At 38.5% G+C, this 20169-nt stretch overlaps 1 protein-coding gene across 3 annotated transcripts in view; it reads left to right on the forward strand.

Annotated features, from left to right (window-relative positions):
* The first annotated feature begins 12567 nt into the window (after positions 1–12567).
* The window catches only part of LOC150086820 (uncharacterized), a 109258-nt gene continuing 101656 nt past the window's right edge, over positions 12568–20169 (forward strand). Inside the window, exon 1 of one of the 3 annotated variants that reach the window (XM_090371593.1) lies at positions 12568–12739. The gene's annotated coding sequence lies outside the window, so the exon portion shown is untranslated. The remainder of the gene's footprint in view (positions 12740–20169) is intronic. The other 2 variants (XM_090371594.1, XM_090371592.1) reach the window with 2 other exon arrangements.

The raw sequence follows: 20169 nt of genomic DNA on the forward strand, positions 1-20169 counted from the left end.
CAGGCTGTGATCAATCATGAAAACAACAGAGTTTTTATTGGGTTTGTTATATGTTTAGGTCAGCAGAAAATTAACACTAAGAGACGTCTGTTAGTGTGCATTTCTGCATTCATAATTATGATATTGATTAGATTCTGGAATATGTTCAGTTGAAAAATGGCCTCTGTGGAGCTGCCTACACTGGCTCGCTACATCTGCTTTGGAAACACATGATCTAGCATAACAACTGCATATTGACGGCTTTATGAACCCAAAAAGTGTACAATAGCACGCATTCCGAGAAATCTCCGGATTCTCGAAGTGCGAGCTGTAATCTCTACAGATTACAGTACTTGGACAGACAAAAATAACTTCAAAATAAAATCTGAGAGGCGTTTACTTTAAACAGAATTTCAATCAGCCGCAGAATTGCTTTTGCTGATTCCAGAAAACAAATCGATCACACCAAATTCCCCTAAATCGAATAACAAAGTTAAAGATCTAGGAGTAACTTTTTACCATAACTGTTATTTTCTGCTATATGGAAATAACTGGGTTTCATCAAGCATTGTTCATTGGCTTATTCTGTGAATAACTACGCTCGAATACCTTATCCACCTAAGTAATCCATCCTTTAGTGAAATTCGCACGTCCGGTTTGGAATATGATATCTACCAGGAAATAATTGAAACACTACAAACGAGAGTAATCAAGTACATGTTGAGACAGGACCAATTCATATATTTATATTAACAGTGGCTACTATATTTATCTAAACAGGTATCACCTTAAAAACCAAGGATTCCCAAGGAGTCGATATTAACCCAGATGGGGATCAATCGTCTTGAAAGAGAGGTCGACACATGCCAAGAGGTCGAACAGGGATCGACGGGAAATTATATAATAATAATAATAAATATAAAATAATATAAGATTTAAAAATATAACTACGAAGACATTGGCCTTGTTAATTCCGTAAATAATTAACTATCATTAATAGATTTTTCTTATATGTGGAGGAGGTCAATAAGGGGGAAAATGCGTTTTTTAAAGCAGTCAGTAGGTAAAAAAGGTGTTGGGAACTTAAACCATTAACTCATCGTACAAGGCTTAAAATTTGTATTTAAAATAATCTAAAGTAAATATTTAAATCATTTACTGATACCATATCTGAAGCCTAAAGTACCCGCGAGATACACTAATAGATTGTTTAGCCTTAAATCCAGAACTGATTATGGTAGATTATCGCCAATGAATTACCTCCTGGACTTAATCAACCAATATAATTTGGATCATTCAATGGATTTCCAAACTTTAAGTTAATTAAAAGAGATAATGATTGATCATTAAGTCGATGTTTGCAGTTCTCGACTCTACGCCACCCCAGGTCTAGCACAAGTCCTATCATCAGCTTTACCTCGATTTATGTCGCCTCCTATGAGGAGAGGAGCTCTTATCCCTTCATTTTTATCAGTTATCCTGGTGTACATATTTTATTTATACTATTGCCCAACATGAACAAGTTTTAATTTCGTTATATTATTTTAAACCGATTAAGTGTATATTAACTTTGATCATTTCTTATTTGAATTGTTAATTTCGAATTGTATTTTAAGTGGATTGTTAAATTTTTTTCATTATTTTATTGTTATTTCGGATGAGCTAACACATTGTAACTGGCTGTTCCTCCTGTAATGATTTATATGAATAAACGAATAAATGTACAAGTCGTATTCAGAAAACTACAAGTGGACTCAACAAAGTACCTTGAAGATGAAAGACCACAGGAAGCAAACTCTACGAAATACCAATTGGTAACATTAACCCTGTGATGCTTCCCACCTGAGCGCTATGGTAAGCCCCTGTAACTGTAAGCCCCTGTGCAGAGGAAGCAGCGTGAGATATTCACTCGTAAGAGCAGACAATGGACCGAAGAGATATGAACACGACAATGAGTCATGAACCAACCCTATGATAGTTGTAAAATGATTCCTCCATAAGATATTGTCCAGATTTGGTTTTATACATTACCAAATTTAAAAAAAATTAACATTAACTTCAAATATGCATATTCTAAAAAGCTGAAAAATATATTCGTTTCATAATTAATTCTATTTAGAATAAATTAACAAAATTGCTAATTATATAAGGATTTAAAATGCTGTTACAAGAATTGTAAATAGCAATAGCATTCAACCTGTATATTCGACTGTAAGCCACTGCCAATCTGTATATATTGACTATGTAATCCAATATATGGATTACATAGTCAATGTATAGTCCTTGTAGGGTGGCTACAAGGACTATGGCCATCCAGGCGTGTTGCCAGTTTCTACTCAATAAACGGATTACAATAATAATACTTTTTCCTAGTGATACCTCACCATCATCTGGCTAAGAACGCAAATGGGGAGGGGGGGGGAATCGCACGAATCTTAATTTAAGCCAAAGAAGATCATAAATAATTATTTTGGAATAAAAATTTAACCTATTTAACCTCATATGTGTACCTTATGTAACTTATTTTATTCCGAACGACTGGTTGGATATTCCTGATATAAAGAGTAGTTTTCTTGATAAAAAAAGAAAGAAATACCACAATTAACATTGTGTTGTGTGAGGAGACGTGTGCTTTACAAAAGAGGACAAGGTTCATGGAAAAAAGTTTGTTTTTTGTCCATATCAGTGGTGGTGTAATTGATCGCTGTGCTCTTCACTGTCAAGGCAACGAAGTTTTTACTTTCATTATTGGCTTAAGGCTTGTTCGTTGGCGTCAGATGAAAAGATTAGCTCCAGCACTAGCGATACAACACACCGTGACTCACTGATCTGTAAAAACGACCTGCTGGTTACGGAGACTGCCTCGGCACTTGAGTTCCGTTAATAGTCATGTGAAATGTCGTACATTTTTCCCCTGACTCTGCCATCATTAGCTTAAGACACGCGGATTACTAAACAGAAAAAACTATCCCGTATATAACAATAAAATCATTTTGAACAGTACGCTGTGCTGTCCCTGCTCAATCTTAATCTGTGGTTAAGTGATTTGGCGGGGAGCACAACAAATCAGTGAAAAAATTAGCACTGCAACACTGGATATACAGATAGCTAAATGTTTAGCTTGGATATCCTTTTATTATCTCAAAAGTAGTTAAAAATCAAAACCTTTGAGCTCCCCCTAGCGGTAATATAATGCATATAAGCATCGTCTTCCCCATATCGGGTGGAGTAGGCCCAGGTTCGAATCCCGGCAATGACACGAGGAATTTTTATTGGTTTTTTTTTTTTTTTGTTTTTGTTTTTTTTCCCCACATTTCGTTAAGTCGCATTGGTCGACAGACGATGAGACAAGTGGGACTCTGTGCGGGCTACTGAAAGAGCGAAACCATTTTCCTGCTTCCACCTTTCAAGTTGCCTAAGTCAATTTCGATCGTTCTCATAAACATCACCACCGTTGTTCTTCTTCCACGCCGCGTGATAAAGGCCGGGTCAGAATCCCGTCAAGACAAAGAATTTTTATGAGCTTTTTTTCACACTTTTGTCGAATTAGTCAGGCTTGGGTTTGATTTTACCATCCTCCCCCTGGAAATTCGGGTGTTTCATCCAGAAACTCAGGCAGTTCAACCATAGAATACATAGAATTTACAAGCGCAATGCACTGACGCCTCAGAGCCTTACTTCCTTGGCGAAAATAAGGGAAAGTTTAAGTTCATTAAGTGGCAAAAGCCTCATTTCTCCATGTAGTCGAAACAAATAAGTTCGCTACAAAATTATCAGATTTTTCATACTGTAAAAAAAATCATCACGAATTGCCTCAGAATTACAAATAAATAAAATGTAATATAAAAATGGTTGCAAGACTTTTCTGTGGGTTCTTCTCAATCCTTAGGGCAAGGTGAAAGGGTGCTCTCTTTTAAAATGTTGATATCGACGGATGCGGTCGCAGCCGATAAACATAAATTGAGACATTCGGAAAATTCTTGATAACGGTTTGCTCAACCAACATCTTAAATCATTCACGATTTGGCTTCGGTTTAAAAGCAATTAACTTAGCCAAATAGAAGCCATAAGTAATTGGAGACACATCTCATATTCTTAATAATCACGGCATGTTTCAGTTTACAACTGACGAATAACTCAGTAGCAAGTTACTTTTCCTCACCCTTCCAAAATGATAGTATAAATCACATCGGAAGGACTCGCAGTAGCACAGTGGATATCATCACTGCCCTCCTGAACATAATACACATGGGCAGATGAATTAATTTTCGGATGGCTCTAATATTGAATTTTTTTTTAAATTGCAACCTCGATTGAAAAGGCCTTTAAAAATTCCTCTTCTGCAACGGGGTTCGAACCCAAACCTCTTCTCCAAGCGAGTGACTAGTGGAAACCACTAAACTATCACAGAAGACATCATGAAATGATGAAGTCACTTGGCATGCATCACGAAGAAACGCTTTGTTAAGTCTTGTATGGAGTGAACGGCCACCCGATGAAGCGTGAGTAATCTGGATTCGAAGTAAATAGCAATTATTCTCATAAAGAAGTATTATTTATTTGTAGTACAATATCAGGCAACTTGTTGCTGTTATATAGGAACCTGAGAAATCAAAGTCTGCTTCAGGCGCTTCGTAATTTTATCATTTTTTTTACAGTCAATTCACCCCACTAGGTATAAGTCCCACATTTAAATGACTTCATTTTATTCTTTCAGTGGACATTTATTTAGGGGTTCGACCCGCGTTACCGAACATACACGTATCAATTTTTAGTGCAGAACATATTACTCTCTGTTATAAAACAGAATTATTTCAGCATAAAATAGCAGAAATTTCAAAAAGAAGCAAGCCTATTAACATTATTGACAAGCATCTAAAGGGTTGCAGATATTCTGTTCATATATAAACAGAACCTCAAAAATATCCTATTAGCTTAAGGCACATTTTGTAACAGTAACTTCTATAAACGCTAGAACGTTCTACAGTTCTACTACAAATGACTACTCCAAATATTTTTTGATGCTATAAATTATTCTTGGTTTACTTATTGTTGACATACAAACACTAGGCCAAAAATTATCACTTGTGGTATTTAGGGGCATATAACAGATTGAACAGGCTATATTCCATGGTTATTTGCTTACTGATCGAAATTAGAGAATAAAATTAACTCGTTTTCTCTATTTAAAGGTAAACGTCTTTTCTTTGCCTCATCTTTCGTGGTGGACGCCCTTGTTTTTAATTAGGCAAAGAAAAGACGTTATCCTTGAGAAATCTGCCATCATGGTATTCTCATTTAAACCCACACCAACCATAATTCAGCCTGCGATTGACGGAGTCCTGATCCCCTGCGTCGAAAAGCAAAGAGATCTGGGTGTGATTTTCGACAGAAAATTAAGATTCCATCATCATACAGAAGAACTCTGTGCTAAATTCAACAGGAATTTAGCACAGAGTTGTGTTGCCAAGCAGCACTTGCTACACATTCAGAACACAAACCTGATAAAATGTATATCAGGATGATGGTTTTCGGAGGTGCACTGTATGGAGTAGAGTTGTGGGGCTCTGCTGCAAACACCACAATTAAACCATTAAAAGCCGCTGAATACTGACTCCTGAAACTTGCAACCTGAAAGTGTCACCTCCCACTACAGCAGCACACAACACTGATGGCCAAAGCGCTGAAGTTAACCAAGTTTGTTTTCAGCATTAATGCACGAGAGAAGACTCATCTTTACCGTAAAAATAATCGCAGGGAAAGTATCAGCGTCCAACATTTGGGACACCGTGTGCTGGCGGATCCCCCAACCAGCTCTACGCTCCACTCCCAAGTTTCTTGCTCTTCCTTCGAGGCTACATTTTAAAGATCGGTTCCTCCCTTATCAGAAGCCCCATCTAGTTCGATCCTTGGATGCTGACTTGTTTAAAATCATAGATGATAAAAAGTATAGAGGGCTCATCCTAGATCTGCACGTGGTATCCACAACTACCAACTGATTTCAGATAGTTACAGCTGGGAAAGAATCTCACAGAAAACCGGACTCATGGAAACTATCTTTTGTTATCGCAATTTGTATTATTTTAGTTTGTATAATTTAATCTTTATTCTTCCGGAGAGGTTATCTCTGCCGCTTGTTAATCCCTGGCGTATAAAAAATGGCAGGGTTTTTTAGGCGCATCGGAGACTAAGGTCATGTTGAGTTTCCGGGAGAAAAATCCATGCTACCCTCGCCTAAGACCAACTAACTCAGCCACGTTGTGAAAAAGACCTATAAAAATTCCTCACGTCATCAACGATTCGAACTCAGGTCTTTTCCACCTGGTGTGGGGAAGACGGCAATCCTACCAACTGTGCTACTCACGAGAGCTATGATATAGTCTGACGAATCCATTTTGCCTATACATGTACTCTAATGAAGCCAGCCACCCGGTTCACTGGAGAAGCATTCAGACATTCATCCAGAGTGTGTGCAAGGACTGGATGAATATAAGATCGTATCGTACAAGCTGGTGGTGGGTGGTCAGTGATGCTTTGGAGATGTTTTAACTATTATGAAGTGAGTTTCCCTTGAAATACCAACCAGAATGGATCAGGATGGCTGCACAAATATTCTGGATGATCTCCACGTTGTGCCTTTTGCTAAACGTTTGAAAGACAATCATGATTTTAATACCCGTGTATTTTAGGATGGTAACTGTCCGCTTCAGAGGGCCTGTACTGTTTTACACTGGCAAGAGAAACACGAGAAGATGGTAGGGCATTGGCCAGAGGAGGCATAGATGTAAGTCCTATAAATTGGCCCCAAGTAACTATACTTAAATCGTAGAGAGAGAATGTATGGGACTATCTTGAACGGAAAGTGAATTGTACTAGCAAAAATTCATGAAGCGATTCACACTACCGGAAGGATAACACATTATTAACTATCTACTGAAAAATTACAGTTTTTAATTTTTTGCCCTGTGTTTGTATTTGGTTATAATTTTTATCGATATGTTTTCATACTCTGTTTTCGTTTAAACGGTATTTAGACACTAAGGCTAACTAACCCCAAACATCACACATGGGATAAATCATTTTATTCTGAACAGGCATTCTCAGCTATAAAACCGAGTATTAAGCTTGTCAAAGCCATCCTCCTCTCTTCTAGTATACGTTATACTCTACAAAAGTACACTTTATGCTCAGAATAAAATGATTTATTCCGAAGTAGTGTTAGCACAATCATTCCGACTACCAGAATCAGCCCACATAAAAGATGACATCTTGCAAACGAAACATCTGACGGATCTATTTATCATTGTGTGAAACATTTTTTTTTATTCTGCAGACGCCTAGTTCCCAATCCATGGCCAGCTTTACCTCCTTGACACAACTAAAGCCAATGCTCAGAGAACTGGAAGGACAGAGAGCCGTTTTCTTAAGGTAAGATTATCGAATGAACTTTCTCATCATATTGATCGCATTAATCCTCACACCCACTTTTCAAGAAAACGCGCCGAACACTCTGAGAAGTTGAGGAAGGAATGTCATACGATAAAAGATAAAAACTTTTTCTTTTTTTTTTAATTATGGACTGCTGCATCGAGTTGAATTACCGCCAAGGGAACTCAAGCTATGAGGTTCTGTAAATTAAGTGCCTAAAGGCATTTATTCTTGAAACGAGAAATCTGAGATAAGCCGTAGTAAATCACCACACCGCAACTTTAACTGTTTTGAGTCTGCGCAGAGGGAACAAAGGCTGTGACGCATCAGTATACAATATCTGTAAATTGCAGTTTTCTTCTTTTTTTTTGGAACTGGAAACTTCAATCCTGTTGAAGACAACAGCTTATCTGCAGCCTCAATTAAAGAAGACTTTAGAAATTCCTTCAGACATCGACAGGAGTCGAACCTAGTCCTCTAAACAGGTGAAAAGTACCGAAAAAAAGTACACGAATAAATATATAAAAGCCTTTCTCAAGTGGCCGAAAGAACAGGCATTTCAGAAGAGGACATTTTCTCTTTCGGGTAGGCAACAACTCCGTGTTGTTGCCTACGAAAATGTCCGTATGGTAAACACCGGGATGGCATGCGATATCAAGTTGGAATTTCGCTAACTTGATATCGCAATGCGAAAATACGTTGTGTGCAGTAAACAATTTCTGTCCCTTTCATTCTACAGTATGAAACTATATCAGTAATCTACTATACTGAAGTACTACTGTACTCTTCAGTGGTACCACAATACAGAAGGAGCTAACTTGAAAATTCATCTGATTAAATCGAGCACAACTGCGAACAGATAGCTGTGTACACTGATTTCCAAAAAATTAAGAAAATATTCAAAATTAAATATTTTTGGCAACTAATAGAAATATTCCATTGTAACTTTACATGGGACCAGGTGTCCTGTGCCCCCTGGGTGCGAAATGCCAGGTGCTGGCACTCGACATTCAACACAACCCACACATACACATACACACACTTGCCGCTATGTCTTGTCAGATGCATCAGCGGCTTATAGGGGGGAACCCTGGAGACCGCCATACAATACACAAATACTGTAAATATTTTAAATTGCAATTACAAGTAGACGATCTTTCAGGAATACTACGTATTTGTAGTCTTCCGTGAGAGCACAGCGGTTTCGTCACCTCTCATTCGTTTGGAGAGATCTGGGTTCGAATCCCGTCGGAGACTGAAGTAATTCTTAAAGGTCTGTTCAATAGAGACTATGGTTAGCTGATCTCTGGCAGAGGGAGTAGGGTTACCCCGTCAGTTATTCCGAGTTTTTCAGCCCGCACAGCATGTAAACCGGACCACAAATGTGCACATTTATATAGTCATAGTACTTGCACGTTATGGCCTTAGATGCTGATGCGCCGTAAACACCATAAACAAACCGAACAAATTAAACAAATTGGTAACCAACAGAATTTTATAACTAATAGTGAAATGAAAACAAACACAAAGGACAAATCACGAAATACAATATATTGGTAAAGGGCGAAGTTGTTAATGAATGCCAAATTGCTAGTCAATATGGGGAATGAGTCATGACCCCCTCACACGACTGTAATCAGGACAGTTGATGAAGCCTCAAGAAACTCAGGTAACAATGATACCCATGCACAAGAGTACTTCCAAGTACTCTTGTGAATGGGTACCATACTGGAGAGATTATGAAAATGGTTGGAGGATAGCAATACGACTCCCAAGAACTCTCTACAGGAAGGAGAGCAAAGATTTCTCTAGCCTCACCATTCGAACAAATCTAGTGTTGATCACTAGATGGTGGCTAACCAATCTGGCATGATGTGTTGAGCATGTAGTCCTGTAAGATGATGTCCCCTATTACACTAGATAGTCTCACATAGAGATCCAGGTGTCGTCTATTACTCTGCACAGTCTTTGTATTTCCCTCTCCTAAAAACAGACAGGTCACTACTCAAAAATTCAGGCTCTACCGTGGCCAAGCTTGTCTCGCGGACGAGTTCATTTCCTCTCCAGATTATAAGGTTTTCATCCAGCAGAGCGGGCAAACTGATTAAAGAATATACGCAATTTACAGACCTACATATACTAATACCTTATGGCTATAGCTGCCATGGAGGTTAATCTAAAATGCACAATCTCGCTCCTGTGTGTGTGGTAAGGCTAATATGCATAATCGGTGTCTTGCAAAGAAGCTATGCTCGCGCATCCTCGTTCGTATGATAGAGATAGACACACGCTGAACCTTACGTACCGGCAATGAGATTTGTACAATGATAACAGTCGAATGTGTCTTTTTCATCTTCAGGAGGAGTGTTTCCATTTACAATGGGTTTCCTCAGCCTACAAGTTATTTTTTGGTAGGAATTTTTTCCCGCCACAATGTGCGATTCAAGTTGTCTTGGTCAGTTAAACCTCAGGCTGTCATGCGCTCCCATACTCCACCCATCCATGTCCTCCTAGTCTTCCTTTTTTCCTTCTTCCTGGAAGTATCCATTTCAGGATAGCCTTTGGATATCTGGTTTCTTGCATCCGTTTTACACGTCCATACCATGTTAAACGCTTTTCTTCAATAGTAGCAATAATATTCATTTTTACTTCCATTTTCTCTCTTATGTCTTCATTCCGTTTTCTGTCTCTTCTAGAAGTTCTTGCTGAGCGTCTCCAAAAAATCCATTTCTATGGAGAGTAATTTGTTTTCCCCTCGCCTATTCAAAGTCCAGGTTTCCGCTCCATACAACAAAAGACAGTCGAATGAATACTCTGTTCAACTTAAGGTCAAATTCCACTAGATTTTCTGATATCAGTTCTTGTCTTTTGCAATCGTCTCCAAAGTCTGTGGACAGATCGAACAACGTTGCCCCATCCGGCTGCATCTGCTCGACGTTGTCTAGATCGAAAACTTCTAAATGGTTTCCAATGCAAATAAATATCCTCGAAGGTAGGTGGGATACGACTGCTCTCCTCACACACCGAGTGGAAAAAAGCATGAGCTCGAATCAAGAGTGAACAGAAGGAATTTTTATAACTTTTTTTTCATTTTTTATACCACCGTTAATCGGTTTCGGGCTCCGACTACATATCCTTCCTCTATCTTTCGAAACTCGACTTTTCAATCCAAAAAATAGATAAACCTATCATAGGACAGACTCAATTTACATATACAACATACTGACCTCACAGTCTTATTTGCTTTGGCGCAAAAACCAAAACACAACAACGAAAAAAAAATAATAATAATAACGCAAACATTCAAGCAGGTTGTTCTTTTAAGACATTTAAAAAAAAAAACTGTAAACTATGAAGTGGTTGACTATTTCACTAAACGAAAAATAAGCTGGCTTGTCTATAAAGTGCAGTTGATCAAATACGTCAGCGACTGGTATCAGGATAATTAATTTGAATGCTGCACGTAAAATCAGAGCGTGTTTTAGGCATATAATGATCCATTCATTACATGTTTACAAAGCACCACGTGGAAAATATACTACAAAATGTGTTGCTTAAGTTTTGGAAACTAATATACATATATTAATTTTACAAAATATACCGAGAACATCTTGCATATATTCTCGATATTCATTGCAGAGAGCGAGAGAGAGAAGCATTGAGAGCAAGTCGTATCGCTATTTGATCTTCAAAATGATAAAACGCTATCAAGATGCTGTGCCATTGCAGAAATCGGGAAAAATCTGACCTTTCATCATAATGAAACGGGTCTCTGGGAAGGTAAACATTTTGGCAGTTCATTAAGGACTCGATGACAAGCTAGCTGCGGTTACGAAAGCTCTAAGGCCATGAGGTGTCGGCATATCGTGTCTGTAAAATCGCGTGTATTGGATAGTCAGTCGGTTTTCCTGTTTGCTGGATGAAAAACCCGAGTTTCGAAGTGGAACTGGCCTTTTCAATAAGGTGTGAAAGAAGCGATGCCACCCGCTGCGCCATCTGCAAGGGAAGGACACACGAGCAGGGGAAACCTACAAACCTATGAGACAACACGTGTAGTAAATCAGCACTCACAAACATCAACACTGCTGTTTGTGAGTGGTGACGTGCGTATAAAAAGTTTTTCCCACGTAAATAATTCAGTCACTCATAAGATAAATGTTTCTCAGTTCACTGAAAAACAAAAGTTCCCTATAAACAATATCTTATGAATGGTTAGCGTGTTAGTTAACACATTTTTCATTTTGTAATTACTCCCTATAGTTTATTGCCTGTCACTGCGAATCGAGAAATTTCCTCGAGTAAGTAGTAATCGTGTTAAAATTCTACAGGGAGTTTTCAGAGACTGCCTAATAAAATTTTACCTTAACGTTGCTGTTATTAACACGTGAATAGCTTTCGCTCGTATATACGTACCTACCAATGTCTATGCACATGCGAAAAGTGGTATAATGTATGCAGAGTAATGTAATGAAGTTTATTACATTTCTTGCAATAGTTGTTTACAATTATGTCCTGAAATGTAAAGCCTAACGGATACATAACCGATGTCAATCTGCATAATTAATTTCATCATACAGAGAGAGAGAGAGAGAGAGAGAGAGAGAGAGAGGAGTTAATTGAGCTGGATCTTGCATATCTGATTAGAAACAGGATGCAAGTGTCCCGTGGCGTGCCTAGGAAATTCCAGTAGAGAAGAGGATTTGGCACATTGCTCGGTGATCACACGCTGTATATATTACTGGGACTTATTCAATGGGGTTAAAGCATCTTCTCAAGCCTCGGCACGCCACTGCAAATGAAATCTTCTCTTACGTAAAGGGTAAGACATACTGGTTATAGGGAAAAGAGTCAGTATGTTGTAAATCGGGAGTTTTATTTTCTGGCAAATGCCAACACTAAACAGGGATGGATAAATACCTGGAGGTTTCCATGAACTGTTATTCTGTTAGAGTAGCCATTCGTGTCATTGAAGTGACAGCAGAGCGGGGGAGTGAAGTCCCTCCTACGTTGCTGTTGTTGTGGTCCCTTGTAACATCTGCATCTCCTCCAAGTCGGCACGAGATGGGATTGCACAAAGGTGACGTCACATTTCCAAGAGGCCTGAAGGTAAGAGAGCAGCAACAGGGCACGCGCTACACTTTTCCGGCCTATCGAAGCGAGCCGCTGCACGTGGCTGCAACGAGAGAGCATCCCACACGAGTGGTTCTTATAAAAGCAGCTTTGGGGGCCTGTGCTGGGGACTAGAGAACCACACCAACCTGTATCCATCTGTGTGTGTGCGCTCCGTACCAGTCGACACTTTGACCACCTGATCGTCCTAACCCCCGTACAGGTAGGTGATTTCGTGTTACTTTTTTCGTATCGATCAGTTAGACTCGTGTGAGAAGTGATGACGTGTTTTAGATTAAGCAAATCCACCCTTCTCATCAGTTTTTCACTTTGGTACAAATTAAGCTGTCACACACTTCATAATAAGGACCCTCGTGACTTTTGCAAAGTCCAACTGTCACGTGTCTATACCGGTCCTTAATATCCGGTTTCTCCGTTTTAAGTACCAAATGAAAAAGTCGCATTTAAGCTCCACCACTATTTAGTTTAAAAATCATTTGCACAAGCGAGCGAAGTTCGCCGAGGGGTTAAATGTTAACTCATGTCTGCCGGTTTCTTATTCTGTCCCGAACATCCTCTCTTTCTATTAAGAACGCTGAGAAATTGCTTTGGTAAACATTTAAGATCTCCGATTTCCATATTATTTCTCAGCAGACGAATGAGTAATATAAATAACATAAATCGCTCCTTTTGTATACCACTGATAATTTTCTTTTTTTTTTTTTTATGTCCGCGAAACAATGGGAGGAGTATTATGTTATCCTTGCCTATTATGGGAGGAGTATTATGTTATCCTTGCCGCAAAACAATGAGAGGAGTATTATGTTATCCTTTCAGCCACCGGATCGAACTTCTAGAAATCAGGTAACCCTGATTTCTAGAAGTTCAATTCGGAGGCGGAAAGATGTTTCCCAACTTCAGCAACTTTGTCATGAAGGGAAAACTGGAATATTCCAAAGAACACACGGAAATTTGAAGAAAACTAGCTCTTTAGTAGAAAAACAAAAAGCTAATAGAACTTCCGGTTCACTCGGATTTTACTGATGAAGGAATCCAGGTTCGATCAATTCATCGAAATCGACATATCTGATATTCCTCTGTCCCTAGAGTTTCTTTATCTCTAACAACCTCTTGGGGAGAAAGCATTCTTAGCAATCGACAGATTCACAGATGTCCTCCATCAGTCGTGTAACAACGCTCTTGCCGATCGCAGCCGTTCCTTTCATATTTTAGTGAAAGATCGCGTGTTGGTGATCAAATATGAAGTGACATCGACCATACTGAAGATACCTTACAAATTGATTGATTGCCCGGCTGGTTTGGTTGGTTTGAGATTTTTCGGCGCACTAGTGGTTAAATTCATAATGCGCCAACACATAATAGCAAAGATCATAATAGATTTGTCCAGTGAGTGTCTATAAATTTTTCTAAAGGTTAGTTTGTCTGTTTTGCAGAGTGAGGAGATTTCAGCTGGAAAATTCTCCGAAAAAACAACAAAAACAGTCTGTTTGGCGCAGAATTCATATATACAGTAAAACCCGGATATCGAGGTTTCCAAGGGACCGGAAGTTTAGAGCTTCTTACGCGGGAAAACTTCTTAAATTAACTATAAAAAGAAATTAACTATAAAAAGAAAAATGAAAAGATACACATACATAAGTTAAAGATGATTTTTAATTAGAATTTATAAATATTTTATTCATCTTATGGGAAATTCATTACTAAGTTGGAAGAACAGTCCTAAATAATTCAGAACTCTTCACAACCTCAGAACTTAACGCGGTCTACGTATCCAATTATGGATATCGATGAAAACAATTGTAATATTAACATTAATGTTGTTGTTTATACTCCGGCACGACCACTAGGTCAGTGGAGTTTACAATAAATCAATCGATACAAACGTTAATCGTATTTAGTAGTCACGGGCTTGAACCCCGGGCCACTCAAAGAGCGCGTGCTACTGCACTTCCGCTCCTGACCAGTCGGCTACGTCAATGTCACTTCCATTATATCAAAATGTTTCAACTAAAAAGGTTTCAGCGCTGAAAGCCTCTAAGTATGGATAACCCACTAATCGAACAAGTTGGTGCCAAGCATCATTTCAGTTCGTAGTAAACCACCGAAGTAGATGATTCTGTTACATCCCATATTGTAAATTCCTTCGCAACGAGTTGCCCCGATATTGAACTACCTCGAATAAGCAACGGATTCTGGAATAGGCAGCACTTCTCCAATGGATTCTCGGCAGATACTACCACCCCTGGGTGGTGGTGGTGCATGTGGTATCCGCCGTGAATAAGTAATGTCAGTCTTGTCCTTTGGCGAAGCGTTGCTTATTGGAGGTAGTGCAATATCAGGGCAACTCGTTGTGAAGGCATTCACAATATGAGATGTAACAAAACGATGCAGTTTCACCTACTTCGGTGGTTTACTACGAACTAAATTGATGCTATGCAATAACTTGTTTGATTACCAAATGTTTATATTGTTTGATATTTTTTAATATTAAAAATAAATAATTTCTATATTTAAAAACGTATTAAGTGGGAAAACTTCATTATAATAATGTACTGTGTATTCTTTATCAGGAATTTTTATGCGGGGAAACTCCTTAAGCGGGAAAATAATACATTACAACACACAGAGTTGAAATTGGGACTTAAGAAACCAAACCTAGTACAGGGGAAAACTTATTATGCGGAAATTTCTTATCCGGGTTCTACTGTAATTAGTATAAGTTAGGCGTGCGTGCGTGTGTGTGTGTGTGTGTGTGTGTGAAGCGCCAAAGAAACTAAGGCTATGAGGTATCAATATATTGTGTCTGTAATTGCGCGTATTCTTCATTTGCTTTGCTGGATGAAAAACCATGCGACAACTCGCCTGAGACTGACTAATTCAGCCAAGCTGCGAAAAAGCCAGCCCACAAAAATGCTCCACGTCACTGAGGGAATTCGAACTCGGGACTTTTCCATCGGTATGGACGGTGTTATATCACTGTGCCACCCGCAAGGGCACTAACTGAGATCTTTCCAATCGGCTAACAAACACGCTTAACAATTAAGCTACGGAGTTCTCCAACATAAACTTGTCATCACTGATAAATGGACGCACAGCTCACTGTAATTAATGCACAATATGTATTTTCTTAATTTCGAAACTCCGGAATTTGCGCCGTCCTTAATTTTAAATCACTGACAGAGGAGAGCAGCCAGTCAGAAGAACTGCAGCCTGAAAGAGCTCTTCGCGTGGAGGAAAAGATAAATGGGGAATTAGAAACCTGTCGATGATGCTTCAATATCAATTGTGTATTTCAGTAGCGACCTTAAAAACGAAATTCATGCGCGAGGAAGAGAACATTATGGGAACAAAAGAATTATTGTCCTCGCGCACATTATACTTTTAACTTTAAGAAGTAATTATATAAATTAGCAGCGGCGCGTTAACACAATTATAGGTTTAAGTACATACACCTAATTTACTGTTTTGTGTAATACGGAAAAAAAAAAAACCTTTCTTCCGCGCATTTTTCGTACAAAAATGTGCATGTAAGACGAGCGAATGTTTATTTCACAACTCCTGCGTGTGCCTTACACCGAAATGTACCCCTCCACACACATAATCCACATTTACGAACTTTCTGAGCGGCTAAATCGGATTAGGGACTTCGTGTACAGTCGGCACGGCTTCTTCTCAAAGGCCGTGACTTTCTTAAATGGCGGAGTAGAATCGGGAAACGTGCTCGTGATGAGGATGAAAAATAAATAATTTTCATACTTTCATCGTCAATGCGTATGAATAACTGAACTGACTTTATTAGCAAATATCCGTGGAACTGTCCCTTGACAGCAGATATAATCTTAGCCCTCTGCATGCGCAACTCAATTACAAAATGGGAAGGGATGCAGCAGACTTAAAATTCTCAGCCGGAATACAGCTTTGTATGTAACTGAAACCTGGCAGATCGGATGCAACGAACTAAGGTCGAGGAATGTCTGACACTTAACATTCACGCTTCGCCCGCTCTATCAAGAAATGGAGCTAGGCTATTAGAACAAATTAAAATCTCATTCTCACACACACAAAAAAAAACGGGAATGTTGCAGCTTGTTAACGCATCCTTTTAGAGAAAGAAGTTTTCTTCCCCCCTCTTCCTTCCAGATTTGTACAGTACAGTGGGCAGCGAGATATCCTGTCCTGTCCTGTCTAGAAATACGTACACTGTATAAGGTGTAATAGAGAAAAATAGGGAGGGAAGTCCCGTTACTGAACTGGATACTCAGAATGATCCTAAAAGTAGCATTCAACTGGTCCTTTCATTAATGAAGTCGTAAAGTCCATCTGTCACTGTATCAAGGTATAAAAAGGAACTTTTAACAGTTGATCTTTTTAGAAGATTATATATCTGTAAATAATATTGACTTAAAGACGAGTATGGGAATAATTAACGAACACTTGAACGTTAAAACTTATAATAATCTCAATTTAGCTATTTACTCAAAGACCACACTTCTCAGTACAGTAGGAAGTCAACGAGCGCGTGCCTAAGTTTCCATTATTGAAAAGATTGGCTCCACACATCCATAAATAATTTCCCATAAACCCTTCAAGATTCAAACTTATGAAGATGTACATTTGAAGCTTACCCCTTTTTTTATTTCTTTTCCAATATTTGCAAGGTTTGCAATTCGCCTTTAGCTGAGTCACTTTTAACTGTGACAGTTTTTTTATGGCTTTTTCTTTTTAAAACGATCGGTTATTTTCAAGCCAGTATTCCATCTCACGTGGAGCATGCTGTGATGAAAGAATCCAGTTGATAATGCGAGAAACTTATTCAGGCCTGTTCGGTTAGATAGTCTCAAGCAGAAGAGAAAGGTTTTTTTCTTCTTTTTTTTTATCCCGCAAAGATCGCAGTTTACAGACAAGATACACGATGCCTCATGGCCGCAACTGCCAAGGTATTAAACCGAACAAATCAAGTTAATACATTATTAATTGGGATTATTATTGGCTTTGCTGCGATGTGATTCAACTCCATCGCACTTAATTCTAACATGGGAGATATCTGAGGAGGGTTCCTTCTACTTGGATCCTCGTGGATAGCACAGTTGGTGGATGGCCGTCCTCCTTACACCGGGTGGAAAAGACCTGAGTTCGAGTCCCGTCGATAATGGGAGGAATTTTTATGGCCCTTTTTCACAACGTGGCAGAATTAGTCGGTCTGAGGCGAAGGTAGCATGGTTTTCCCTCCCGGAAACTCGGGATTTTTCGTCCAGAAACAAAAAACCGACCTTAGAACTCACGTAATTTGCACACAATATACACGGAGCAACATGGCCTTAGTCGCCGATGCTCCTAAAACCCAATAACAACAACGACCTTCTATTTGGGTGTGATTAACGGGCTCACATAAAATTCTGTGTCGGTAAAAAAATATAAATAAAAATATAAATTTAATATCAATGAATTGAACTGTGGAGAGAAAATAGAATAATTAACCATGCAATAATATACAACACCGACAATGCACAGATTATCTGTAAAGCAGTCGTTCAGGTTATTCTAAATTAATTTATGCTAAAGGCAGTCCATGTCCAATGTCAAAGCGATGGCGATAATAAATTATTCCAATAACTTATCCCAAAAAAGGCAAAAGAAACGCCAAACGTATGAACTTCAACAAAATAAAACAAAAGTCACAAAGAACGCTTTGTGACATTGGGAGGCATGAGTTATGAAGACATTTCACTGCAAGAGGTACGTCTAATACGGCTCACATCGTGAAAAATAACAGATTAGAAAAACCACTTAAGCTGATAAAAAAATATAACACGAAACAGATCCACAATACCAGAAGCATCAGATATTGTGGGTCTGTTTATCCGAAGCAATATTAGCAGCACACAAGAACATAATAGATCGCATCTACTGTACATTATTCATTATATTCTACTGGAATCTTTGCTCTAGATGTCATAATTTCCTGTATTAAGTTATAGCTAAATTATTTCAGGTCATATACAAATATGTAAAACCTCTCGAGTCGGCTTAAGGCTATAGCTGGGAATCAATATCTTTAAATTACCATTTATGGTCATAGAAGATTATTTCGAGAGAAGTGGAACGATAGAAGTAAAATGGACACCTCGGAACTTGAACTGAACATAAATTGTAATACGTTTCAATAAACACAGAAAAGTCATTTTTATTCCACTACGTTAGACTGAAAGGTGTTATAAGTGAAAAACTGTTGTCCTATCGGAAAAATGCCAATATGTCAAAACTTTAAATAAAAAAAAAAGATAAAAAATACGTAAATCCAAATAAGGGTTTACATATTCGTGAAAGCATTTGTGTTTTCGCTTTCAGTAAAATACTGCGACCTTCGTTTTTCTTGTGAACTTTCTTTTAGAAATCCATCGAAAAGTAACTTATATTCGAAAGGAACGATATTAAGATTATCTCATTTATTGGTTGGGAAGGGAAGCTCACTATTGTCTTAAGAGTAGCGTTGTCACAGGTACGTACGTTGAACATTCAAATTCTTACTTTGCCAAGAAAATGCATTGTCCACTGTTAACAGAGCGCAGTTGTAGTTGCTGATATAACAATAATGTTACGAACACCTTTGGTCACGCCTTCGCGGCCAGCACAGTGGCTACGGCTTCTATATTATGTATGAAAAAAAAAAAAAAAAAACCTGCCTGGGTTCGAAGCCCATAAAGATAGGAGTAACTTCTTTGGCTTTTTTTTTTTTTTCGCACTGTAGTTCAGCCAGTCAGCATGGGGTGCTGGTTGTATGATTTTCGGGAAAATCGAATTTCAGGAAAATCGAACTTTTCACTCCTCATACACACAAACCGACTATAAAATTGGCGCAGTTTAAACTGCCACCTCGTGTTCTTAGTTGCCTGGGCGCTTATTATAAACAACCGAAACATTCTTGCCAACAGGGTGATAGTCCCGATATTGTAGCCGTTAATCTTTAATTAATGACATAAACTTGACAGAACTAAATAAAATGAACGTGTTCAGAGGAAAACTGACAATGAGATAATGTCCAGTATTTAGCACTAAAACAACTTCTTCAGCGATCCCTTTATCTTTCGTGCAAGTTTTATTTTGATATAAAATCTGTCTTGGCAATTTAAATGTAAAGAGAAGTTATTTCATCCACATCTTACGTTGGTCGCATGTCGTAGGCTGCACCTGTATCGCCAATCCGTTTATTTTCATTAAAGTACGTATTAAAAAGAGAATATTTCTTTCCTATTGTTCTGTTAAATAACAGTCACCAAAATTTACTTTCTTAATAGCCCTACTGGTTCTTGCCCAAGGCTACAATCCATCAACAGCCTCCGACCTTTTGTCTACAACAAAACTGGGAAGAACACGAAATAAAATTGGAGGACCAGTAAATATTCTGAAGTGGGATGAAACAAAAGATGCGAACGCAAGGGTTGTAGTTTATTTCACCTTGTAAAAGGAAAAAAAAAAAAAAAAAGAGTACTCGAGAACTAGGAACGGTCTGCGGACAACTGTTTCAAAGTAAATGACAAGCACGTTATGAAAAAGGTTACTTCCTAAAGGAAGATATCTAAAAAGAATTCCGCTTTTGGACTTATACAAGAGTAAAATTCATTTGTTGACTGG

Source organism: Mastigoproctus giganteus, chromosome 4, assembly GCF_048544385.1.
Source record: "Mastigoproctus giganteus isolate SK-2022 chromosome 4, ASM4854438v1, whole genome shotgun sequence".
In the NCBI taxonomy this organism is placed as follows: Eukaryota; Metazoa; Arthropoda; class Arachnida; order Uropygi; family Thelyphonidae; genus Mastigoproctus; species Mastigoproctus giganteus.